This window comes from Malaya genurostris, chromosome 3 (genome assembly GCF_030247185.1).
Source record: "Malaya genurostris strain Urasoe2022 chromosome 3, Malgen_1.1, whole genome shotgun sequence".
NCBI lineage: Eukaryota > Metazoa > Arthropoda > Insecta > Diptera > Culicidae > Malaya > Malaya genurostris.
In genome coordinates this window covers 237,080,220-237,107,735 of record NC_080572.1, presented here as the reverse complement: position 1 = coordinate 237,107,735, position 27,516 = coordinate 237,080,220, and the positions used below count along the sequence as shown (strand labels likewise).

Sequence of the window (27,516 nt, the reverse complement as noted above, 5' to 3'; positions counted from 1 at the left end):
TAAATGTGTAGGGTGCGCCATGTAGACAGGACCTATCATTCCGATTCATATTCAATCAACAATTCAATAGGTCCTGTCTAGATGGCGCACCCTGTATTATCATATTTTCTCCGAGAATATGGATATTTTACAATTTTTAATTATTCTGGTAGAAGTGATGAAAATTGATTGATAAAAGAACATTTTTCAAAATGGCCACACTCAGTTTTTACCTTTCTCTATAGAAAGGTAATAGAATTGCAGGAAAAAAAAACTACTTTCGAACGGAGCCTCGGAGAACCAAAATGTTATATACCATTCAACTCAGCTTGACGAGATCGAAAAAAGTATATGTTTGTGTATGTGTGTGCACTTTCAGATTATCTTACCGTTCAATTTCCTCGGAGATGGCTTAGCCGATTTTTATAAGTCTACACACTTAAATTAGATTATCGATCACAGCTGTTCAAATCTCGGTAGCTGACTTTTTCAGTAAAAATAACATTTCATCACAGCGGTACCCTTAAGTACTGTTGTTAACAAATGTTTATGCTGATATGTCAGTAGAATGAGAATGTTCGGTAGTGCGGCTGTTCTAAACTCGTCAAAAGATGAAAATATTACTGAATGAAGTTTAGTGTGTAGGTTAGTTGGGAAGCTACTGTTTAATCTATATATATAAAAATGCAGAGATCATTCTTTGTAATCGCATCACGTAAGAACGGATGGACGGATTGAGATGTTTTTTTTTTTATCAGTTTTTACCCCCACCGGGTTCGTACATAAAAAAAAATAGGAAAACTTACCGGAAAAGTGGGAAAAACAAATAAAGTTATTTTGTATGGACAATGGAATTTTCCACTGAAAAAGTCGCCAATGATTGCTAGATCTACAATTGATGTTTGGCGCGCAAGGAGATGCTCAGTATTTCACCGTTGAAGAAAAGAATACTAGATCTTTGGAAAATCGTTTGGCGCGCAACGAGTAGATTTGGGTGGAGATTTTACATGCATGATTGATTCGTCATTTGGAAACACGTGCTTAATAGGGTATCAAAATCATTACTTGCCAAATGACTGTTTTAGCTATACCGTAAACAGAAACACAAGTTCTAATGTCATGTACCAGCAGATGTAGTTAGATGAATTATGTTGGCCATCGTGGGCGTGAGTTTAACAAATCAAATTATGTAACGACTTTTTAAGGAATCAATGATAGGATTCTGCTGTTGAAATAATGAGTTCAGATGAAAATATTTTCCTTGCATTTAGCATGCTGACGTTTGTTCAACCGATTCGAGTTTTCAAGAGTGGTTTACTTCAAAACGGATGGTATTCATGACATTTGTAAGCTGCTTAAGCCAAATCATTTCATTTTCCGAACTTTGGATTACTTGACGAATTACCATATGCGAATCGTGAATATCATATCTGAAGGAGAAATCGTGGCATGGAAGAACCATTAGTTGTGAGATCTGCTGTTTTGTACACTGGCTTTAACGAAAAGAAGAATACTGGTATAATCACTCCTCATGTTCACTCCGCTAGAACAGAATATTGATTCTCAGGACTGAATACTAAGCAAACCGATGTGGTGGCTCGACGAATGAGAGGCCTTTTGATACAATTCTTGAACTAATATAGCGTTCATGTCAAAGTTAATGGACACAATATTTAATAAAAGGGTAATTTGAACTTTCGAATGTCCAAGTATTTTTCATTTTATCGCTAATTCGTTAATCGAAAATTGATCCTGTCATTATCCTGCTACGAACATTCATCAAACACGACTAAGTAATATCACTAGCGGTGAAGTAGGTTATGGACAACCGTTCAAAATTAGTTTATTACTTTCGATAATCCCTAAGGATTTGCTATTAAATTTTAAACGTCTTCAGTACAATTAAGTCTTAATATTCAATGATAAACAACAATCCCCGAGGGCTGCTTTTGGAAATTTGTGGGATCAATTTAAAGTATTTATTTTGGTCATCTCTTTTTCATCCATCTGTTAATTTATTTATTTGTTTATTTAGGAGCAAGGGAAAAGCCTGCTGGAGCTGAGATTTTGGTTCTCCTTCTCCAGCAGGCATAAAACCTTCTCATCTTTTGTATCAACAAATAACATTTAACGAAATCTTAAATTACCCTTATTTAAACTACAAAGCTAACTAACAACTATTCATATTGATTAATTATCCTAATAAAACTAGCGGGAAAATGTTTGGAAAAAACGGGGTTTAATGACGTTACGAGATAAATTGAAATTAAATCCATCAGAGCAAGTATTGAATACGCGACATATACTCGAAAACGGTTCAATGAACCCATAGTTAGTTCTAGCACGAGGAATTCTGAGAAAGGGATTAAACCGCAAATTACGCCGAAGTATGTCAAAACTTAGCTGTTGTAGGAGATCTGCACTATCAATTCGAGATTGGATGAGGTCCGCGGCGAAAACAGTTTTTTGTGTATCACGGCGGACAGATAGCAAATCGAAGTGTATGTCTACAACGATTTTCGTAGCTTGGAAGATTAAATGGATCTCTCCAGGGCAGGCGACGCAAAGCAAAACGAATGAACTTGCACTGAACAGTTTCAATGCGTAGCTTATCTGTTTGATAATATGGTGCCCAAACAACAACAGCATACTCGCGAACTAGAGCGAACTATAACTATAACGATTTCAGGCCGTATATGTTATTGAAATTTTTTGAGATGCGAAAGATGAAACCTACCATCTTTAATGCCTTAGAGAGGGTATATTCTATGTGATCTTTGAAACTGAGTTTTGAATCCAATAACACTCCTAGATCCTTAATTGATGTCTCCCGTTTTAGTACAGCTTGCGAAATAGTGTAATCATACATGATCGTGGTTCGTTTACGCGAGAAGGAGATAACGAAGCATTTGAAGGCGTTAATAACCATTCTGTTGACGTTGCACCAGTTAGAAAATATATCCAACTGTGACTGCAAGAAGTTTGAGTCTTTCAGATATTTGATGAGATGAAACAGTTTGAAATCGTCGGCGAATGATAGCTTCATGCATTGCAATGCGAAATTCAGATCATTTAGATATAGCAGAAATATGAATGGTCCTAGATGGCTTCCCTGAGGAACACCAGAGCTCACGATGAATGATGGAGTAACGCAGTCGCCAATTCTCACGGTCATACTACGACCAGTCAGATATGATTCAATCCAATCCATCATCCCACATGTCAAATCTTTAGTTTGAGAGAGATCTACAATCTCTGTTCAATACACTGACTCGAAGGATGAGATGGCAAACGGTGCATTTGTTTAGTTTTTGCGTAACAAAAGCATTGAACATATCCACAATAATTCTTGATGATATTTCATCTTCGGGACGAAGTTATTGTGTTGGATATGAATTTGTCGTAATTCATTTATTGTAAGCCAAGTAATCAGTAAAATAATGGAAAGAAACATTAACGTTTGGCAACTCTGCTGTTCGAAAACACAAATTAAAAAAAAATAATTTCAGGCGAGACGAAGTTCGACGGGTCAGCTAGTTTTGAATGAAGTTTGAAAATCAAATAATTGTCACTTTCGATTATGAAAATATAATATTGGGAGTACAAATAAGTTCGGACCGATTTCAAAAGATGGCTCTGGCTGTTATGAATATTGAACACACACCGGAACTACAGGCGCTTCGGAAACACCCTTAGGAAGTAAAATCGGAGAAAGATATGAAGAAAATAATATTTTTCCATGCAAACTGCATTTGGTCCAAACGTTGTACAAGACCTTATGAGAAGTGTTAGTCCAACATAATCTGCTAATGAACTGATGAGCTGAATGCGAAACGTAAAACAGTCAAAGGGGTATGGTTCTATCAGTTTTTTCAATAGGCCGACCTTCGGGTGTACTATTTTGGATACACAAAACGGAGTTGGAATCCAAATTTTTTGATTTTTCATTATTAAAATCATTTCAATGCGATTTTAAGACAATTGCATGATTCTAATGGCAAAATGGATTTCAAGAATATTAAATCTTTGCGTTGAACCATTGTGGACAATTTGTTTTGCTGGTTTTTGTTGGGCGAACTTGTTTTAATCCACCTAGTGGTGTAATGAAACCATTTCCATAATCATTGATATGAGAAATTGATACAAATTATATTCCAAAAATTTGACCACTGCCTCCGGTATTCATTTCGCCAGCTATCTACGGGCTATATCTTTATTTTAAATGATGAAAATCTTCGAGAAATCGAAAGTAGCTTCGTTTTGGGTTTGTTTATCACGATTTCCGGTACTTAAGGTACCGGAAACTGGGAATTGATGTAGCCAAAGACGCTTTGTTTGACCATCAACTAACAAGCTTCTCAAATTGGAATAGTTTTATGTACAGTTTATTTTCACCAGGGCTGCCAGTTCCATGCGTTGGGCACTAGTCTTATAAGCCAGCTGTTGTATGTTTATATCCCGACCTGAACAGATTTTTCTTAATTGCAATAGGATCGTAGGCATAAGCCATGCAATGGTTCTGTACGTTTACGTTTATCTTCACTATATTGTGTTGGTTGTGATTTCGTAAATTTCACATCATGAGCGTTACGAAATACTTGATTTCTCAATAACTTTTTCACAGTTCGATTATTTGTAGTAATTGTACTACAAGTACAAAGAAAAACGTTGTAAGATTGTTGTCAATATTCATAATAATAATAAATAAGGCTTATTCGCGACAAAGGACACCCCTTTACACGAATATCGTTAAAAATACTTCATCAGTAAAAAAAACTTTGGCAAAAAAGTTTGGTTTTCCTGCGAGCACTGTTCAGAACGTTCTTAAAACGATGTTTGATAACACCCAGAAAGAGACTTTAAGGTCTGAGGACAGAGGGTCGCGTGCTGAGTTTTAAATCGACCACGTGGCTCGCTCAATTCCCTTCGCGCATCGGTTTTCTCTTGTACTCTCGTATATGAGCAAACTGTACCGGGTTGCCAGCATACATTTTATTATTTTGATGAGAAGTTTTATCACATTAATCTATCGTATGGGTTGGACATTACATGGACATTTCACAAAGATTGAATGTCTGTGTGTTTGGCAGCCTTGTCGAGCCAATTTTTTTTCTCTCTCCTTTTTCAGAATGCTATCAGGAAACCAAAGCGAAAAAAATGGCGGATGCATTGAAACTGACTTTGTTTCACAGAAAAATGCAAAACTTTATTTTTATCGCGATAACATATATGTTTTTATGTATTAATCGCATCTAAACTAAATTATCTAGACTTTGTCACTGTAGATTTATGATACAAGCCTTCAAAGCCGAGATATTCGATGAACAAGTAGAGGCATGCATTTCCGAGCGTTCCATTTTTCTGCAGTTCTTCAGTCAGAAAAAAATACAACACGACCGCTAAACTCAATGAATCATTCTGAAAATTTCACAGAATATTCTCAACTAAATTTCGAAGACATTGTCAGGTGGGTTTTCTGCATTCTGCACCGTTTGCAAGAAAATTTAATTTGAAACGGGAAAATAGCAAAAAACCTACCACTTTACGGTACTGTCCTCAGCCCTTAAGCAGCCTTCCAGAATGTATTTTTATACTGCTATACAACGGAACGACGTAGAGCGCAGCATTTCTGGGAGAAGAAAAAGGCCCAGTTTCACAAAAAGATATTTTGTGTAACAGGTAATATACAGCAGTGGCTTGCTCGACCACGACGGGTCCGGTAAACGAGGAAATATACCGTGTAGAGTGCCTAAAAAAGCGATTGTTACGCTCCCTCGCTATTCTGGGCTGATTTGACATCTTGTCACTACGCCAAAGATGTTTTGGAATGGTATGAAGCGAATGGAATGCTTGTTGTACCGAAAGAGGCGAATCCACCTAACTATCCGGAGTTGCGACTTATCGAGCGATATTGGGTTCGCGTGAACAGAGAATTCTCTCAATATAAACAACAAGCTACAACTATAGAAAAATTTCGAAAATCCTGAATAAAAGCAGCTAACTCGATTGCAAAAAAAGTCGGTAATAGCTGGAGTAAACTCAAAAGTTCGTTTCTTCATGCAGCCTAATCAAGTGACTGTAATTAGTTTTAAGATGACTAATAATGCACAATTAAATGAATTAAAAATACATCTTGGATTGAACCAACAGAAAATTGGTTTTACATCGTGTGTCCATCGAACGAAGAATATCAATAAAAAAAGCATCTTTTCAACTTCAACATCAACTTTGGAAACAAGGAGAAGTCACACGGCACCAAATCAGGTGAATACGATGGGTGGTCCAATGCACAGACTTGATTTTGGGCCAAAAACTGAAGAACAATAATTGATTTGTGACTCGGCGCACTGTCGTGCAACAAGCACCATTTCTCTGGGTCGCAATATTCGGGTCGAGTACGACGGATTCGGGTCATCAAATGCCTTAAAACTTCGATACGCCAGTTACCGTTTGACCAGTTGGAGCGGACTCTTTGTGGATGATGCCTTTGATATCGAAAAAAGTGATAAGCATAGTTTTGATTTTTGAAGGAGATTTTCGTGTTTTTCGGTGAGTTTTTTGACTTCCATTCCGAACTTTGGCGAACTTTGACACGAAGTGATTCATGCTCCTCCGTCAGTGTGTGCGGAAAAAACTTTGTTTTGCCAAAACCCCCGTGAAGAATGATACGAATAGTTATTTTGCCGAGATTCAAAGCCACTGCTATCATTTTTAGAGAAGCATTACGATCATTCGCAACATAATCACGAACTTTTTCGAATCATTTAGGATGTGCGAACTGAAATTGGTCTTCCTTCACGTTTGTCATCCTCTAGCGACACTCGGCCTTCCAAGAAACGTTTATGCCACAACAAAACATTCGCTCGAGACAAACACTGATCGCCGTACCTTTGTTACGTTAATTGAAATGTTTCTGATGCATTTTCTCCAAGTTCTGCCTTGAATTTAATGATCGCCCATTGTTTCATGTTGAAATTTCAAAACGTTAGTTGAAAAACTGTTTAGGGAGAACTGTCACATCCTTGTTATTTGTCAATCAAATGTAATGAAATGTCACACGTAAATAGGAATCAGGAATCAGAACTAATTGGCTCAAGTAGCACGTTCCCCTAGTGTTTTGGAGATTTGTGCCTTGCCGTAGCTTCTCATCAATTTCCTGATGGGAAGGGAAGGATAAAAGGAACATGGAAGGGAATTGTGAAGTGGGTGAGGTGGGAAAACAGCACAAAACATAAAGAAACCAATCTTTATGCATTCCCGAAAGGATGCTGAACGATCGGCAGGTGCCAAAATACACAGGTAATAAAACCTCCAACCCCCGAGAGGATTTAGAGATTTTACAAAAGCGACACCATTCTGCATTCCCGGAAAAAAATGCAGAACGATTCGCAGTATGTATGAGCAGAAGTAAATTCGAAACCAAACAATCTGCTAAAACTTTTTAAGTTCAATACAGAAAGGAATCATTCACTCCAGGAAGAACGATGAACCCTTTCGACTATAGCTCCTTACCACATCGGGTGAGAAACGGTAGAATATCCTTTAATTTTAGCTTCGCATACACAGACTCAACCATGTATGGAGAACCAATAACCCGGATCAGATGATATGAAGTACCGTAATGGCATTCACACAAATCACACGAATAATAGCACGTTGCGTAGTAGTTTACTCACTCAGCACGTTGCGTAGTAGCCATGTGATAATTGAGTTTGCAATGTCCAGTCAGAGCTCTGACCAGAATACTGCAATGATGCTTGGAGAAATGCAGTAGACACTTTGATATTTTCAGATTTAAATCTGGTGGCTTTTGTCTGAGCACAAGTTTGCAAGCTGCGCCAGTGCTCTAACCTCATTTCACGACAGTAGACACCAGCACCAGCACGACCATTCAACAGAGAACCGTCCGTATAACAAACTATGTGTTCATCAAGTTGTCGTTCCAAATAACCAGACAACCATTCCTCACGAAGAGGATAGCTCACATTGAATGTTTTGAAAGAAAAATTGCATGTGAGAGTTAGGTCACTAGCGAGTAAATACTCATCCCACGTAACCATTTGAGACCACAAGCGAGTGTGGCTGGTAGCATAATCTAACGGGTTACTGTTCCAAAGCCCTGTAACTTTAAGACGGTATGCACAAGATAATGCTTTTTGTTTTAGGAACACGTGTAGTGGTTTAATGTACAGTAGCGCCTCTAGAGGAGCAGTAGGAGTTGAATCGTGAATTCTGTCATCGCCATTAGCTATGACCGCAAACCACAGGTACAAATTGCTTGCCAGACCAACACCTTCTGCACAAACTTTTCCATAGCCACCGTGGTGTCAGCGTCGTCCAGGTCCTGATACACCGATTTCGTATAATATTGCGGTCCGGGCAGCGCTCGAGAGTCTTCTTTTGCGTAGGTTTCGTCGTCGATCAGGATGCATCCGTCTTTATTCTGTAGAATCCGGTTATACAGTTTTCACGCTCTTGTTTTGGCCTGAACTTGCTGTACCAGGGACTTTTTCGGCACCTTCTGTTTCTTGTACGTTTTCAGGGAGCTCCGAACTTTGATCCGTTGAATCATCCCGATGCTGGTGTTGAACTGCTTGGCCAAATCCCGCGTCGACACCGATGGGTTTTTCCTGATGTACTCAACCACTTTTAAGTCCCGGCCGGGCTGGCTGGAACCCGTTTTCCTACCGGATCGGGGCAAATCTTTCATGGAAAGGGTCTTACCGAACTTCTCGATAATATTTTTGACACTGGTGTGGTGCACTTTCACCCGTTTTGCAATTTCGTTGAACGTGACACCACTTTCTGAGCACCAAGTGTGCAGAATTTTCTTTCACGTTTCCGGATCAATTCGACTCATCATTGAAACGATAAACCGTACCGAAACCAATCGATCGCGCAGCTGCTATTGACATGTAAACAAACATGTCACCGCAAAACACGCTACAAAAAATTAAGCCATTTCAGAGTAATAACTGTTTCAATGTTGCTAACTACTTATCGATACACTCCTTATGACTGAAATCTCCATCTCCTTTCTACCACCATTCAAGACAAACATGTGCTAAAATTGGTCTTACGATAGTTGTGTAGATTCAATGAATGTATCTAGGTGCTCCCTTGTTCTGAATAACGACGTATTGATTTTTCGATCGAATATGGTTTGGTCGAATCCTAGCTACCTTTGTTTTGCTATCGTTACAAATAAAATAAAATCGAAGTATGGTTAGTATTCAGCTCCTAAATCTTTCTATGAAACTTTAGCACAGCCCTACGTCGATCTTGCGGTTAAAGACTGTCCCAGAAAGTATGGACGCACTTTGATTTCGCTGTAAATAATTCACAAGTGTTAGATATTCAAATTTTATTCGATATACTGATAATATTAGACTACAACAATAGAATATTATTCTCAACATTTGCTACTTAGCCATTGCAGACTAACTGGCGCACCTTCTTGCGAGCGTTCTTCATTAAATTCCGTACAGACTTCTTGGCGACAAGTTTTGAAACTTTTTTCCAATCTTTTTCGAACTGTTGAATGGTTTCGGCTGCCGAGATATGTTTCCTAAGATGTGCCTTCGTTAATGCCCAAAATTCCTCAATTGGTCGAAGTTGTGGGCAATTTGTGAATTGTGAAGTTCTATCCACATCACTTTTCAAAAATGGATTCATGTCTTTTCGGACGAAAGTGACATTTTTGGTAGTATACCATTCTACCGTTGATTTCGAGTAGTGGCAAGAAGCAAGATCTGGCCAGAAGACAACAGGATCCTTGTGGCTTCGAATCATGGGTAGAAGACGTTTTTGTAAACATTCCTAGATGTATATTTCGCTGTTCATTGAAGCAGTGGTGATGAAGGGTTTCGAAATCTTACCGCAGCTACAAATTGCTTGCCAGACCATAGCTTTCTTACCAAATTTTTCGACTTTAATCGATGTCTCGGACTTGTTTAACACTTGCTCTTCTCGCCCCGTATAATATTGTGGTCCCGGCAAGGATTTGTAATCAAGTTTCACGTAGGTTTCGTCGTCCATGATTATGCAGCTCAATTTTCCAGCAAGAATCGTATTGTACAGCTTTCGAACCCTCGGCCTGATCGATGCTTCTTGTTTCGGACTACGTTTTGGTTGTTTCTGCTTCTTATAGGTTCGAAGATTCAAACGTTCTATAGCACGAAGAACATTTGACTTCGAAGTGCCCACTTTTTTGGCCACATTTGCTCGAACGCCTTCGGTATACGTTTATACAACTGAGGGTTAGCAGGACCTTTTTTTCGACCCGTTTTCGGTTTATCCTCAAAGGTGTTTTCCTCACCGAACTTCCTGATTGCATTTCGCACGGCTTTTTCACTTACTTCTTCCATTTTTGCTATCTTTCTTAATGACAGTCCGCGTTCTGTGCACCATTTGTACACATTTTTTCGACTTTGTTCTGCTGAAAGTCCACGCATTTCGAAACAAACTAATGAGAACGAATAAACAACTGCACAAGTGGTTAGAGAAGAGTGTAAACAACAGGACGCAGCCATAAAAATTGACAGACTCTGAACCATTACGAAATGTCAGCGGTGTTTGGTTGCGTACATACTTTCTGGAACAGTCTTTATGTCTCTGACATGACCTGCAAAGCAAAGTCATGGCATTACTGTCCACCTGAGGAATTTGGCCTTTTTGTTTCAACAGACTTCGCAGCCGATCCAATTCATCATTACCAATTCATAACTTTTTTTCTACAGCCGGATAAAAATGGTTTATTTCCATGACTCAAGGACATAGCATAACATTTACCAAAACGTTTTACTGATCCATTCGCTTGGAAATTTTGTGATTTGGTAAGTGATTTGCAGCTGTGAACAAAAAAACAAAACAAAGAAGAATTACTAAAAACGGGACGCGCCACAATAAAGAGCGACATAAATAAAAACGCATTCATAAATCCTAAAAAAAAAAGGTTATTGTCAGATTTAACTGGCCTTCATTGGCATCTAGGAACACTTCCATGGTATCGGTGACAACTGGGTGAAGAAGCTCGATCGAAAAATATTGAACAGTAATACAGTAACAGTGATAAAACAGTGCAATATTCATCATCACAATTTGGTGCATCGAAAAGTTAAACACCAACCTAGCTTGAATTTTGTATTTGAACTCAACAGAGTTATCATCTCACAACTTTCCTCCAGCTAACCCAGTTCTATCCACATCACTTTTCAACACTCGCGCCGCTTACGGCAGAACACAGTTTTCACTGCAGAAATTTACCGTCCATTAGTTGCACGTGTGCGCTTGGATGCTGCATAAGAGACGAGAAGCATCGGCAGCTTAGCAACATTCGACAGCAACGGCAAACGCCGGTGGGCCCATGAATTAAAGCAGCAGATAAGTAATACTTTACAACACATTTCCCGGCAAGTTTCTACGCTGTGAACTTGCTAATCGGTGGTGGAAAGCATCTACCTCTACGCTGAAATGTGTTTTAGTTTGTGTGAATGTGTGTGTGTGCACTGTGTATGTTCCTACAAAAAAACATACCAAAAACACCGGGTGCAATCGCTTTCATTGCCGAATGTTAGGCACACTCAGCTCGGTGTACCGTCTTGCAGGAGCCGTCCCATTACTCAGCCACCCTTTTCGAGCATTTCACCGTTCATCGCATCGCATCACGGTGTCCCAGAATTACGACATAACCGGAAACTTTATTGGTTCACATTACTTTTCCCGGAATTTGCCTGCACTCGCATCTCCCTCGTCAGCAAGCAGCCTCATTTCCGGTTCCAAACTCATGAAAGGACCGGTGGAATGTATGACAAGTAGTATACTACGAGGCGCCCTTTATGCGTTTAATAATTCAGTGTTAGAAGCACGTAGCCATTTTCTTTTCCGTCTTCTCCTCTTCGGTCCCAAACAATTCAAATTGAATATTAGTGCAACTTTGCACTTCTAAACTTTACAGAACCTTCACGTGTTTCGATGAAACTTGCAATTTTTTTTTCGGGAGCTGGACCGATTTCCGTAAATTCAGATTCAAATGAAAAGTCTCATTGTTTTATAGCCTGCTATTGAAATCCATCTGGACCCGACTTCCGGCTCCGATACAAGATAAAATGAAAAAAGTGCATTCGATTGTCTCACAGACCGCTCAACAGATTTCAATAAACGAAAGATCTTGAGTTCCTACACACTTGAATTTGATTACCGATCTCAGTTGATAAAATCTCGACAGCTAATTTTCAACCGAATTCTCCGCAAAATACGACGTTTTGTTACAGTGGTTCTTTGAGGTACTGCTGGCAACAAATATTATTTACTACTGTTTTATCGGTAGAATTAACATTTTCGTCAAAAGATATTATAATTACTGGGTGAAATTGAGATCCGAAAAATCTATCACCGATAGTTTTAAATGGGCCTGCTAGCTACCGTAGACTCAACAGCTGATCGGTATTCAATGTACTCAAGCGAACACGGTGTGCAGCTGACGGAAGAAAATGTCATTCACACATACAGCACAAAATCGAGTATTCAGCGAGCGAAAGGATGAAACTCAGTTTTGTCATCCACTCACTAGACAAACCATATGTTTCTTCGTCGTTGGCAGGCAGCAACCGAATAAAGTTATTTAGGGGTTCAGCTAAAAGTTGTTTTGTGCTTTGGGCACATAACCGATTTCACTATTATTTACGTTTCGTCTTCGACTCGTCAGTTCAATTTGAACTGCTCTGCACTGACAAGTCGAAGACGAAACGTAAAGAATGGTGAAATCGGGTATGTGCCCAAAGCACAAAACGGCTTTTAATCAAACCCCTAAATAACCAAAATCTGTGATAGGCCAGTTCAGTTGCATATTCGTTTCCTTCGGGACGTCAGAAAAGACATTGCATTCGGCGCAATATAAAAACAGTGTTTCGTTAAGTTTACGTCTGCTTAGCGGCTCAAATTAAACTGTCTAAGTTTTTGCACTAAGGCTGTGAAGCAATTCGCGGTTAATTTTAACTTTTGGTTGCAATCTGACACTCGAACAGTTGTTTTGATGATGTCAAAAATAACCCTGCTTGAAAGCATGGTTATTTTCGACAGATCGATGGTTATTTTCCGACACTGAAAAAAATCTTGCAAATAAAATTGTAATATCAATTCTCTAGTTAAAATTTTTCCGTGCAAAATAAACCCAAATAACTTCCACCAATCCGTCAAACTTTGAAATGGGCCGCAGTTTTAGTTAAATTTGACCACTAGACACGGCCAGTATTAGCCGAAATTTGTTTTCGTTCGGGACGACAGGAAAGACTTAGCACTTCGGTGCTTATTACAAGTGTGTTGCAAATAGCAATAACTTTACGTCTGTTTAGCGGTTCAAATTGAACTGTTTAAGTTCGCAGTAAGCAGTTCAATTTGAACTGCTCTGCACTGACGAGTCTAAGACGAATCGTGAACAAAAGCGATTAAAATTAAAATTGTAAAATGGCACATATTTATAGATTCCTCGTTGTTCAAAGATTCGTAGTAAGAAGAACGAGGCGGTATTTTTTATGCATGTCGCGAAACCTCCCTATGCCAACCGAAGCAGAACTGCTACTAAATGAAATTCGAGGTGTAGAGTAACGATCGAAACCGTCGGCCGTGCGAGAGAAATCAAACGGATGACATCATGATGGCATGCTATGATTGGTTCGTAAATACATAGATCGAATCAAATCAATTTTCAATAATATTTTATCAAAATACTGAAACGACGTTGTCATACATGTCTAAGTTTAAATGTTTCCAAAGCGATTGGTTGTTAAATTATATCACTCTATCAACAAATGACTGAGTTATTATCGTTTAATATTATTACAGAAAACCCTTCTTAATCCACCTAGTGGTGTGATAATGCCTTTCTCTTCTTTCATAACAGTCTCATGAAAATATGTTTCATACATTTATTAAATAATTTTAGACGCCAATTGATTCAGATTGATTCGAGTAGTTCACAAAAGCATGCTTCAGTGTTTATGTCACACAGTCAGCATCATTTTTCCAAACTAGTGCTTGACATTTGCGTTGCCTATTTGTATGAGAACAGTGATGCTAATCTAAAAACCCTTCTTAATCCACCTTAAGCATGTCCGATTTAGGTCAAATTTTGCATGAAGGCTTTTTTCGAGGTGCTTAAACTTTTGAGCACTAGAACTTAACGAAAATAGAGGTGATCCCAAAATTTTGGCACCCTTATATATATTAGAGCGGTAAAAATTAACGTGTTTTGTCGGTTACGTCACTTATACAATCATATCTCCGGAACCAAAAGTCACAGCCATTTGATCTTCGAACTTGATCAATGGTACGACAGTAGCTTTCAAACGAGCCCAAGTTTGTTCAAATCGGCTCAGCCATCTCTGAGAAAATTGAGCGCGTTCAAATATCTTCGAAAAGTGCACACACACACACACACGCACACACACACACACACACACACACACACACACACACACACACACACACACACACACACACACACACAGACATTTTCCGATCTCGACGAACTGAGTCGAATGGTATATAACACTATGGGTCTCCGAGGCTCCGTTCGAAAGTCGGTTTTTCCAGCAATTCTAATACCTTTCTATAGAGAAAGGCAAAAAGGTTACGCGGCTATTTTTGAAATTTTTATTCGACGCCCGACCCCGTATAGTGAAGAGTCAAACATTTTTAATGCCAAAAAGTCCCTAAGAAAAAAAATGAGCTGAACTGGATATCGGTAAAAGGTGCCGCCCAGCGGTCTACGTTTGAGAATTTTCAATCTTCAAAAATCACCAAAAATCAAAATGAAATTTCCGAAATTAAAGATTTTTTTTGATGCCAGAAGTCATGGAATGTTTGCATGAAACGTCGACATTTAGTGTCATCTCAAAAATATTTAGTTTTTTTGAATCGACTTTTTGGGACTTTGAGATTTTCAAAATCACGGAATCAACATGTTTTTATTGCCAAATGTCTTAGAATTACATGAAACGTCGACAATTTATGTTATTTCGAAGAAAAGATTTTTTTTAATCTCGTCTCTGGGATTGGGAATTTTAAGATTTCGTGAATCGAAAACAAAAGTTTTGCCTAATGGCTTAGAGTAGCATGAAGATGAAGACTTTCGACAACAAACAAAACAAGTCCCAGAGTCGGGATATTTAAAAACAAAAAATTGTTCTAAGGATAACACAAAATCTTGTCGTTTTATGTAATTCTAAGACATTCGGAATCCAAAAAAATCGATTACGGAAATCTCAAAATTATTCCAAGCTCCAGAGACGAGATTCCAAAAATAAATTGCTTTCGAAATAACACAAAATCTCGACGTTTCATGCAACTCTAAGACGTTTGGCACTAAAAATAAATTTGATTTCGGATATCTCAGAGTTTTTCAGTACCAGAAAGTCGACATAAAAAATTTTTTTTTTTCGAGATCTTTCATGCGATTCTAAAACTTTTGGGATAAAAAAAAATTGATTTTGGAAATTTCATGTCCTCTATGTTGATTTTTCATGATCGAAAATTTTCAAAATTTTGACTGCCGGGCGCCCATATCCGGTTTAGCTCAAACTTAGCATAGAGACTATTTTATGGAGGTTAAACTTTTGAGCATTACCCCGCTGAACGAAATTAGAGATGACCCTAAAATATTGGCATTGTCGTGCATACGGCTTACTTTACTATGGGGGCAAAAATCAAAATTTACTTTGTACAAGAATGGGTAGAACTTAATCACGAATATCTCTTGTTGTATTTAAGACAGTAACATAATTTCTTCTCTATACCATCGGAATTAGGTTTAGCAATTCATGATAAAATTTTCAGTAGTATGAGACATCCAAAAATAGCTAAAAATTAAAGTTTTCTAAAATGTTTGGTATGAACAAGCATTAAGGTGAAATTCAGTGCCAAAATAAGGCGCTCGAAATTTCAAACACATGAATTGAACGAACCATCGCAAAAAGCGCGTCGTGCAAAACCGACACATAGAAATATGGAAAATTTTCAGTGTTTGAGCGCAGGGAGCTTACGACACGTTTTGTCATTCAATTTAAAACCAAAATGATCTTATGATTAATTTACTCGCCTATAGCAAAACTGAACATTCTTTGTTACCTTTGTTCAGCATGATGACAACACTGATTCCAACTATGCATCATTTTATGAAAGAACTGAAAGGCCGGTAGGGAAACTTTACGCTATGAATTAACTGCATGCAAGTAAATCTTCAACACAAACTTGACGAAAAACGACGGGCGGGAAATGTCAGAGACATAACTCGATCACGTGAATACGAAAAATAAACTGACATGCATCTTTCACATTTCTAAATATCCAACAAATATCGATAATCGTTCTCATAAGATGATTGGTTGTGAGCTTTGATTTTGGACTTGGAACAGAATTTTTAATCTGGATTCTGGAACTGAATGCTGCACTGGTTCTGGAATTGTGTTCATAGCCTGGATCTGAAAATGAGTTCTGATTCTGAATTCTGATCAAGAATATTGATGTGAAATTAGACCGACTGAAATATCGTGCTCTGACACTCAAAAAACTATTTTTTTATCTCGACTTTTCATGGATTTCTAAGATATTCGGCATAAAAAAACTGTTTTGATCCACCTAGTGGTGCAATGATGCCTTTCTCATATCAATCATACTATCATATATAATAATTTTCTTTGATTCTTTATGGGACGGGTAGGGTCTAACACTTTTGAAAAATCATTATTATTATTTTCTTTGTATTCGAAGCAAGAGCTCGGCGCACAGGCCCAAGATTTCTACTTCGAATGACTTCAAAACTTGACAAAACATTCTTGAAATGTTTCGTTATGATAAATTATAATTATGATTTTTTCGAAAATGTCAGACCCCCCTGGAGTAATTAATTGTTTCCACTGATTTTATAGACAAAAACCTTTAAACGCGTTTTCCTCGAAAGCAGGTTTTGAAAGTCCGTGTCCACCCCCCCCTTTGACCGTCTACTGATAATAACTACCAATTGGAGCAGCTTTGATAACGATGATGTTTTAGAATTTGAAGTGATGGCATAAAATTTTAAACACACTGCACCCTATAATACCGGAACCGTAAGTTGGATCCGGATAAAACTCAGGAATTCCGTATGGGACCATACCATTTGAATTTAGGTTTGTGAAAATCGTTCAAACTATTGCTGAGAAAAGTTAGTAAGATCCATTTGGGAAAATATGATATATTGCCGAAACCGGAAGTCAGAAGAAATTCAGAAGTTTTGTATATAATCATAAGACCTTTAATTTAAATCTAAATTTGGAAAAATTGTTCACGCCATTTTTAAGAAAAATTAGCACAGATACTTTATATTTTTTGCACATTTTATCCCATAACTCTGGAACCGGAAGTCCTATCCGAAACAAATTCAAAAATTTTGTATATCATACGACCTTTCATTTGCATCTAAGATTATGAAAACCGTTCAGCCGTTTCTAAAAAAAAAGGAGTGATTTCCGGTTTGAAGTACACGATCACTATTTTTCTGTCCAATTCAACAATTATACGGCTATTTGAATGTATTGATTGAATTTTCCATATCATGTATAAAAAACATCCTCGAAAATAGCTATTTGTCTGTAATTCCGGAACCGGAAGTAGTATCCCGATGAAATTTGGTAGCATTATATGGGATTGTAAGACCTTTCATTTGAACCTACGCTAGCGAAAATTGTATGAGCGATCTCTGAGAAATTCGAGAAAACATTTTTATTGCATTTTGCAGATTTTACCTCTCCAGAACTCCAGAACCGGAAGTCGGATCTAGATGAAATTCAATAGCAAGCTATGGGACTATTAGGCCTTTAATTTAATTTAAAATTAAACAAAATCGGTTGAGCGGTCTCTGAGAAAATCGAGTGCACTTTTTCTTTAATTTTTGCACATTTTAATAGCACTTTACGGGACCAAGGGACCTTCCATTTGAATCTTAGTTTGTAAAAATCGGACACACCATCGCTGAGAAAAGTGAGTGAGATCCATTTGGGAAAATATGACCACTATTTCCGGTGCCTCCGGAATCGGAAACTGGGAACCATGATAGCCGGAATCAGTTTTTTTTGCCATCTACTAATAATGACTATCAAATGGAGCAGTTTTGAGGCCAGTTTGGAAAAATTTTCAGGTGTTTGTTTCGACCATTTAAGTGACGGTATAAATTTTTCAACACACTTTTTCCTATAACTCAGAAACCGGAAATCGGATCCTGATAAAATTCAGACGTTTTGTATATAATCATAAGACCTTTAACTTAAATCTAAGTTTGTAAAAATCGGTCACGTCATTTTCAAAAAAAAAATTAGCACAGATGTTTTCAATTTTTTGCACATTTTACCTTCTAACTCTGGAACCGGAAGTCCTATCCGAAACAAATTAAAAAAAATCGTATATCATACGACCTTTCATTTGCATCTAAGATTATGAAAAACGGTTCAGCCGTTTCTAAGAAATTGGAGTGATTTCCGTTTTGAAGTACACGATCACTATTTTTCGATACTCCCGGAATCTGGAATGAAGATCTGGTATACCCAAAAAAGGTATTTGGTCATCAACTAATCAAATCTACGCTAGTGAAAATTGTATGAGCGATCTCTGAGAAAATCGAGTAAACATTTCCATTTCATTTTGCACATTTTACCTCTCCAGAACTCCAGAACCGGAAGTCGGATCTAGATGAAATTCAATAGTAGGCTATGGGACTATTAGGCTTTTAATTTTAATTTTAGTTAAACAAAATCGGTTGAGCGGTCTCTGAGAAAATCGAGTGCACTTTTTATTTACTTTTTTTTTACACATTTTACCTCGTTACTCCGGAAGTCCGATTCGGGTAAAATTCAATAGCACCCTATGGGACCAAGAGACCTTTCATTTCAACCTAAGTTTGTGAACATCGGTCCAGCCATTTCCAAGTAAATCAAGAGCACATTTTTATTACATACACACAGATATTTACTCAGTTCGTCGAGATGAGTCGAATGGTATATGACATTCGGCCCTCCGGGCCTCGGTTAAAAAGTCGGTTTTCACAGTGATTGCATAGCCTTTTTTTATAAGAAAGGCAAAAATTGTTCAATTCTGGAAATCTCAAAATTTTTCAAAGTTTGAAAGCTACTATTCTAGTTGAGTCTTTACTGTCTAACGGCGCGTTGGACAAACATTTTTGATAGCATCGGACGCTCTGTATTTATAAATGGTAATCATTATTTTTGGGGTATAACGTAATTTAGTCTTACACAAACAAAAACTAGCGTAATTAAACGATTTTTTTTTCGAGAAAAATCCCACCACTCACCTACCGTCCCACATCGGAAACCGTGTGAAGTAGCCGGCGGGGTTGCGTGTTGTGTAGAATCGAACTATAAACACTCCACCGATAAACCCGTCCCGCCGGGGTCGTGATCTGTTCCACCCGGGGCCGTGCCGTCTCCGGCACGCTACGTCACCGGATCGAATCCGATGTGCAATATGCAGTGCCTGCCGCCCCGAAAGCGGAACGTGCTCAAGTGGGAAAGCTCCTCCAGCCGACAACGGAACGACAATCATCCATAGTGCATCTCGCAACGAACTGTTGGCAGCTGAGTTGTAAATATTTGGCAAGTTCGGTCGGTTACGGATGCTGAGGGAACCGGGTTGAGTGTTCGTTGGAAGATGCAAGCGGCATCAAAATAGTGAAGCACTTTTCGCTTTAAAAATAAACAACCAACACCACAAAATCTTTCCACACATCCTTGATTTACGAGGGCCTCGTAAAATATTAACACCGAAGAAGAATTGTTTTCTGCATGTCTGCAGACTCTACGAGAATGGGTTTTTATGCGTTTCCAAAAGATAGCACCGAAAACTCTGGGAAATAATTTAACACCTTCTGTAAAATGAAACCACATCTGGGAGCTACCGTCTACACGAAGACTGAGGACCCCACTCTGGCCGTCGTTTCTTACTTCCATTCTGTGCTAACCGTACTTGTTAGAATGTTACGCTAACCCCTTTCCCCGGGGCAGAATTGCTGTACAAAAAGGTTTAAAGTAAACGAACGGAAAACCACCGACACCACCTCCTTCTGCACTGCACTGCACTGCCCGGACTGCAATGCAAGGCTGTCTGAGCAGTGCATCCCCGAGGGTGGCAGTGGTCATGAATAATAAACCTCCGGTCCGGTGGTTCCGATGTCAAAGAACGAGACGACAATCTGTGAAGCTATTAAAAAACGGCCAACTTTGTTCACGTTCATTTAACTTTCGTCCGAGAATTTTCCGAGACGATTAAATTATCCTGGATTTCGGTGGGACGTATCAAGTTAAATTTCAACCGGCGTAACTTTTTTTTTGCAACTTAGATAGATAATTGAATTGGGAGGTTTTTTTCCCTTCCGACTAATCAAATTCCTCATGCGGCCATTCTATTTGATGTCCAAGTGGCGTTTTAAGTGTGGCACATCAACGCCGACAGTAGCCCGACCGCCGCACGGCAGAAGCTAAGCTGCATTCCACGTTGCCCAGTAGCAGCAGCAGCGGTGGCTACTATCAGCTCCAAAGGTCAGTCGGGTGCCACGTAGAAATCACTGATAGACCCATAAAGTAACAGCAATAGACATCAATAGCATCGTGTTTTTTTTTTGTTCTTTGTTGTTGTCTTTCTTTTATACGACTTCTAACGCTTCTTCTGCCGCTTCGCCCCATAAGGCGGATCCACACTTTGTAGTTATTTCGATGACCCATATCGAAGACGACGACGACGATCGACGGAACTGGAATGGGTTTTAAATACGTCACGTTATAATTCAATCAATTCTGGGCCATGTAAGATCGGGTGTCGGACAATTGATTCCACACCACCAAAGCCTATCGAACTCAATCATGCCGCCCCAGAAGGGAGGGAGGTGTCAATTTCTACGCCGCGTTCTCAGGGTGACAAGGTCGATGGTGGTAAGGTGGTAAGGTTCAAATGAGTGCGATGATGATTCCACGATGAGATCACGGAATTCAGTCTAGCCGCTGATTAAGCCTAAGCACTCAGCTATGACGGATGGGACGGGATCGAATCATGTCTATTCTGTGTCGTTTGGCGATGACGAAAACAGACCGCCCCGGGTGCGTTCTTTTATATTATGTTTCGTTTTTGGTTTTAATTAGTACATTGTCAGCATTTTCACTCCTTGATTTATGAGTCATTGATACCATTTCGCTATTCTAATGTTTAGCTCATGTAAAAAATTATGAATTGGTTCCAAAGACTTTCTACTCGAGAAAGGAAATATTCGACGAAGTGAATCGATATTATGAACATGAACTTAGCGAAGCACCTATCATCGATGACAACGCGAATAGATGAATGATTTGTTGCTAATTAGTTACAGTAATTTCAAATTTGTTGCCGATTTTTTAATTTTTTTTATATAAAATTAACGAAGCACCCCTAATAAATAAGCCTGAAAACAAATCGAAACCCAGTGAATAATTTGTTTGCAAATTAGTTGCTAATTAGTCACAGTAATTTTGAATTTGTTGCTGAATGTTGTTCGAGCGCTTTGCTTAGTTCATCTAAAGTTAACGAAGCACCCCTTCTAAATAAGCTTGAAATCATATCGGAACCAACCATTAGAAAATTTAAAAATAACTCCAGTAGATTTAAACCCTGGTATTGTTCAAATCCAAACTCAAAAGATTTGGTATTCAGCAGTAAGAACTATCAGTTAAAAACTGCACTAGGATCTACGAATGGTTTAAAAATGACTGAAAACTGAAAAAAGCAAAATCACTGGAAAAACAAGATCTTAAAAATTTAAAGTCGATTTACAAAATCAAAATTACAACAAACTATGAGAACGAAATCCAATGCCTAGTCGAAGCCAAAATCGGAACAGTAGTTTTAAAATTGTGTTCTTCATTTCATTTACCCTTTCAGTCATTTTCGGTTTTCAGTGCAAATCGTTTACTGTGCAGTGTCGATATTCACCGAAGCTTCGAGAATCGATAATGGCGGAAAACGATTCACAATTATTTTTACCTGTTGGTGCTCGAATCTGTAGTAGTTTTGGTTTCCAAAGCGCTTCTGGAGCATGATTACTTCTTTTTATCATATTTTCAGGATTGTTACGGTCATTTCACATTTATTGTTCGCTTGAAAGTTTTTTGCAAATTTTTGTAGCCTGTGACTTTTATGAAACCCCAAAAAATTAAGGATAAGCGAACGTTTCAGCAATCGGACGAGGTGGTGAATTTTCGCCTTGATAAAACCAAAATTTACAAAAAGGCGGTTCTAGCAAATGTTTTCTTCAGTGGACAAAATTTCAATTTTATACTATTTTAGCTGTTACCAAGAATTACAAAAACTTTTCGAAATATGTGATTGCGTTTCCCCGTTCTAAAGTGGAAATCGAAAGAAGATACATCTAACTGGTCGTGAAATGATAGTGAAAATAGGACACTGTACAACCTCACCATTTGCTGTCACCTTTGGAGTTCCTCGAGGATGTCCACTTGGACTGTTTATATTTTTATTGTATCTCAACGATCTAAATATTTCGATCAAATGTAAGAAACTATGGTTCGCCGATTACTTTAAAATATTTCATATAATCAAATCTGCAGCTGACTCAGAATTCCCACAAGAACAATTGGATAAATTAACTATGTTAGAACTAATTATGTATATAATGAGCCCATTGGTAGCATGTGACGCATATTAAAAAGTAATTCAATTCCTTCGGCTTTCATTTATCACGTCATGTTATTCAATAATCGAAGCACTAGATTTAAGGAAATGTATCATTTAGATGATTGTAATCTGTTGATACAAAAGAGGAAGCGATAAATAATTGAAACTGAAAGTAAAAAGAGTTTATCAGGTCATCCTGATGTGGTCTATCGTAAAATTCTTACCGAGAAGGAAAAGCTTGCCGAGCAAGAAGATGTTGAAGCAAAACAAAATTGTTTTCGGTGAAATCTGTTTAACTTCTTCCAAAATTCCAATTGTAAGTAATTTTATTTTTACTTTAACTTTTTCCGTACATCAGAGAGTATAAATTAACTAAGTGACATGTTGTATGCGGACTTATTTATTGTGTTTATACGAGGTCTGTTCAAAAAGTTCCCGGAATTTTTTAATTGCGCGCGTCTGGAGAGTCCGGTGGTCAAATTTTTTTTCTATTGTGTTGTATGTCCCTAATATATGGTGAAATTTTCAGCTGTATTCATTGTTTATATTCTGTCTTGTAGCGGCTGGTGTAGACGTATTTTTTTGAGCTCGGCGATTTTTGTTAGTTTAAACAATGGAAGAATTGAAGAGTCGAAGAATTTGTATTAAATTTTGCGTGAAAAATGAAATAAAGTGTAACCAAGTGTGCGAAATGTTACAGAGAGCCTACGGCGAGTCTGCTATGAAAAAAACAAGTGTTTACGAGTGGTATAAGCGTTTCCAAGATGGCCGCGAAGACGTTGAAGACGACGAACGCTCCGGTCGACTCAGCACGTCAATAATCGATGAAAATGTGGGAAAAGTGGAAAAAATGATTATGGATGATCGCCGAATCACTATTAGAGAAGTTGCTGATGAAGTTGGCATATCAGTTGGCTCATGCCATCATATTTTTTCAAATGTTTTGGGCATGAAACGAGTGGCAGCAAAATTCGTTCCAAAACTGCTGAATTTTGATCAAAAAAACATACGCATTACCATCGCTCAGGAGCTGTTAAACGACGTCAACGACGATCCAAATTTACTTGAAAGGGTCATAACTGGTGATGAAACATGGGTGTATGGTTATGATGTCGAATTCATCGATTGAAGAGATAAAGGCAGAATCGCTGAGAGTGCTACAGAGCATTACAAAAAGTGACTATCAGGGGTGTTTCGAAGACTGGAAAAAACGCTGGCATAAGTGTATTATATCTAGGGGGGATTACTTTGAAGAGGACCATAGAACAGATCGGTTGAAAAGTTCGTATCGTTTCTATGAGAGGGAGCCACTAGAATTAAATCCATACCATTTTCAGTTAGTACCAACCTTCAAAAGATACGTGTATAAATTTGACAGCTGCCTGATTCTTAGTTTGTGAGATATTGCATTTTGAGTGAAGCTACTTTTGTTATTGTGAAAAAAATGGAAAAAAAGGAATTTCGTGTGTTGATGAAACACTACTTTTTGATGAAAAAAAGTGCCGCCGATACCAAAAAATGGCTTGATGAGTGTTATCCAGACTCTGCACCGGGCGAAGCAACAATTCGTAAGTGGTTTGCAAAATTTCGTACTGGTCATATGAGCACCGAAGACGATGAACGCAGTGGACGTCCAAAAGAGGCTGTTACCGATGAAAACGTGAAAAAAATCCACAAAATGATTTTCAATGACCGTAAAGTGAAGTTGATCGAGATAGCTGACACCCTAAAGATATCAAAGGAACGTGTTGGACATATTATTCACGAATATTTGGATATGAGAAAGCTTTGTGCAAAATGGGTGCCGCGTGAGCTCACAATCGATCAAAAACAACAACGAATTGATGATTCTGAGCAGTGTTTGGAGCTGTTATATCGAAATAAAACCGATTTTTTTCGTCGATATATAACAATGGACGAAACATGGCTCCATCACTTCACTCCGGAGTCCAATCGACAGTCAGCTGAGTGGACTGCACGCGATGAACCGAACCCAAAGCGTGGAAAGACTCAACAATCGGCCGGTAAGGTTATGGCGTCTGTATTTTGGGATTCACATGGTATAATTTTCATCGACTACCTTGAAAAGGGAAAAACCATCAACAGTGACTATTATATAGCGTTATTAGAGCGTTTGAAGGACGAAATTTAAAAAAACGGCCTCATTTGAAGAAGAAAAAAGTTTTGTTTTATCAAGACAATGCACCGTGTCACAAGTCGATGAAAACCATGCTGAAATTGAACGAATTGGGCTTCGAATTGCTCCCTCATCCACCGTATTCTCCAGATTTGGCCCCCAGTGACTTTTTCCTGTTCTCAGACCTCAAGAGAATGCTCGCTGGTAAAAAATTTAGAAGGAATGAAGAGGTAATCGCTGAAACTGAGGCCTATTTTGAGGCAAAGGACAAATCGTACTACAAAAATGGTATCGAAAAGTTGGAAGATCGCTATAATCGCTGTATCGCCTCTGATGGCAATTATGTTGAATAATAAAAACGAATTTTGGCAAAAAAATGTGTGTTTCTATTAAACGATACGAACTTTTCAGTCGAACTATTAGATGTAGACGAATAAATAAATATTTTTTTAGAAAAATGAGAATTCCGGGTACTTTTTGAACAGACCTCGTATGACAAAATTATGGAGATTTTTAAATTATATTCAAGTGGATTTTCAAGTTCTGTAGAAAGTATCATCTGCATAAAAATAGTAGTGTAAGCTTCGCTCGAATATCGTGTGTTTGAGTTTTCAACTTGCGCGGATTTCGCGGGTTTTAGTTTTAGACTTAAAATTTTTCGCAACAACCCTGTATTTTGGACACTCTTTATTACCATGCATAAGATTTTGAATACACCGATGAAATAATGAGAATTGAAATTCTGCTGATGTTCCCTGCGGACGTTAGTTTGGTTTCGTCTTGTCATAGAAGAAAGAGTGACGTTGGCAATTATGCTCTTTCTTTTTTTTTTCAACGAGAAACGAAAATACTTCGTGTCTCTTCGTTTGTTCTGGTGTCGGACATTTACGAATGAGACAGTAAAAGAACGAATATGAGGATGTTGGATTGGATTCTTTCATTGAGAATGCGTGACAGTTTTAAGCTTTGATAATAGTACATTTGAACTTCATCATTGGTCATTTTCTGAGAAAATAGAAAAAAAACGTGATTTGTCGGTTATGTCATTTTATCGATTATTTTATATACCGGAAATATCTGCAATTTAACCTTCGAACTTGATCAATGATGCAATAGTAGCTTTCAAACGAGTCTAGGATTGTTGAAGTCGGGACGAAATGCATTTTACCGGTTACGTCACTTCTATCATTATATCGCTTAAGCCGGGAGTAAAAGCCAATTTTACTTGGAACTTGATTCAAATCTCAAGATTAGCTTTCAAGCGGACCTAAGCTTGCGAAAATCGGTTTAGCCATCTCCGAAAAAAATAAGCGGGGAGAAAAAGACTGCGTTTTGTCAGTTAAGTCACTTATGTCATTATATATCTGAAACCGGAAGTGATATTACTATATCTCTATATCTCTCTGAACCCAAAAGTAGCATTAGAACGACCCAAAGCTTGTTGAAATCGGTTCAACTATCTCCGAAAAAATTTGAGCGCAGGGCAAAATTTCTGAAAAGTGCACATACATACACACACACGAACATTTTCCGACCTTGTCGAGCTCAGTCAAATGATAAGTAACACTAGGGGTATCCGAGGCTCCCTTCAAAAGTAGGGTTTTTCAGCAATTCTGTTACCTTTAAAAAGTTTGATTTGTTAAGAGGTATAGGTTTGATTTTCAAAAAAAAAACTAAGAAAATTGATACAATCTTTATTGGAATCGATAGAACGATCAATATAATTTATTGTTTAAAGATGATTTCATTCAAATGTTGGCAGCGGCTCCGCTTTAGATGGCTCATGTGCAAGGTTTATGAAAAAACTATTCTTGAAATTGACATTTTTACACTAAGCACCCTACCTCCGAAACCAGGGGTTGGATTCGAACGAAAATTGGGATATTCTGATGGCATCTTAAGACTTTTCAGTTGAATCTAAGACAGTAAAAATACATTCAGCCATCTCCGAGAAAAGTGAGTGGCATTATTTTCACATTTTTTGTGCACATCATCCTGTAGTTCCGGAACCTAAAGTCGGATTTGAATGAAATTCAGGAACTTTGTACGGGATCATAAGACCTTTCAGTTCATTATAATTTGTGAAAATCGGTTCAGTCTTCTTCGAGAAAAGTGAGTGATATTATTTTTACATTTTTGGTGAATAGCACCCTGTAGTTCCGGAACCGGAAGTCGAATCCGAACAAAATTCAAGACCTTTGTATGGGCCCGCAAGACTTTTCATTTGAATCTAAGTTTGTGAAAATCGGTTTATTTGTAGGCTATTCTAGTTACTTACTCGATCCCAGATGTATTGAAAATAAGGGTCAAAAACTCTAAAACGAGACTCACTCAATTTTTTCAGAGATCGGTTTTTTTCATCGATTTCTACAAACTTAGGCTGAAATTGAAGTTCTTAGAGTCTCATAGGATGCTATTAAATTTCATTCGGAGTGACTTCCGGTTCCAGAACAATAAGGTAATGTATATTTAATCATGTAGTACGACGATGCAAAATAAAGATAAATTCTTATTTACTTGAAATAACTTTTTTCAATTTGAAAGGTTAGGCTGGCTCATACCCGAAGAAAGTTTCTTATTTTATTCAAGATTAAAAAATGCTTAACAGCATCTTCTAGTAATATTTTTGAAAATATAAGTAATATTAGAAAGGCATCATTACACCACTAGGTGGATTAAAGAAAATTTTTTATCGA

The 27,516-nt window shown here is 38.0% G+C and overlaps 1 protein-coding gene across 4 annotated transcripts in view; it reads left to right on the top strand.

The window, feature by feature from the left end:
* LOC131434652 (uncharacterized) overlaps positions 1-27,516 on the top strand; it is a 554,689-nt gene that overhangs the window by 840 nt on the left and 526,333 nt on the right. The gene's annotated exons all lie outside the window — the stretch shown is intronic.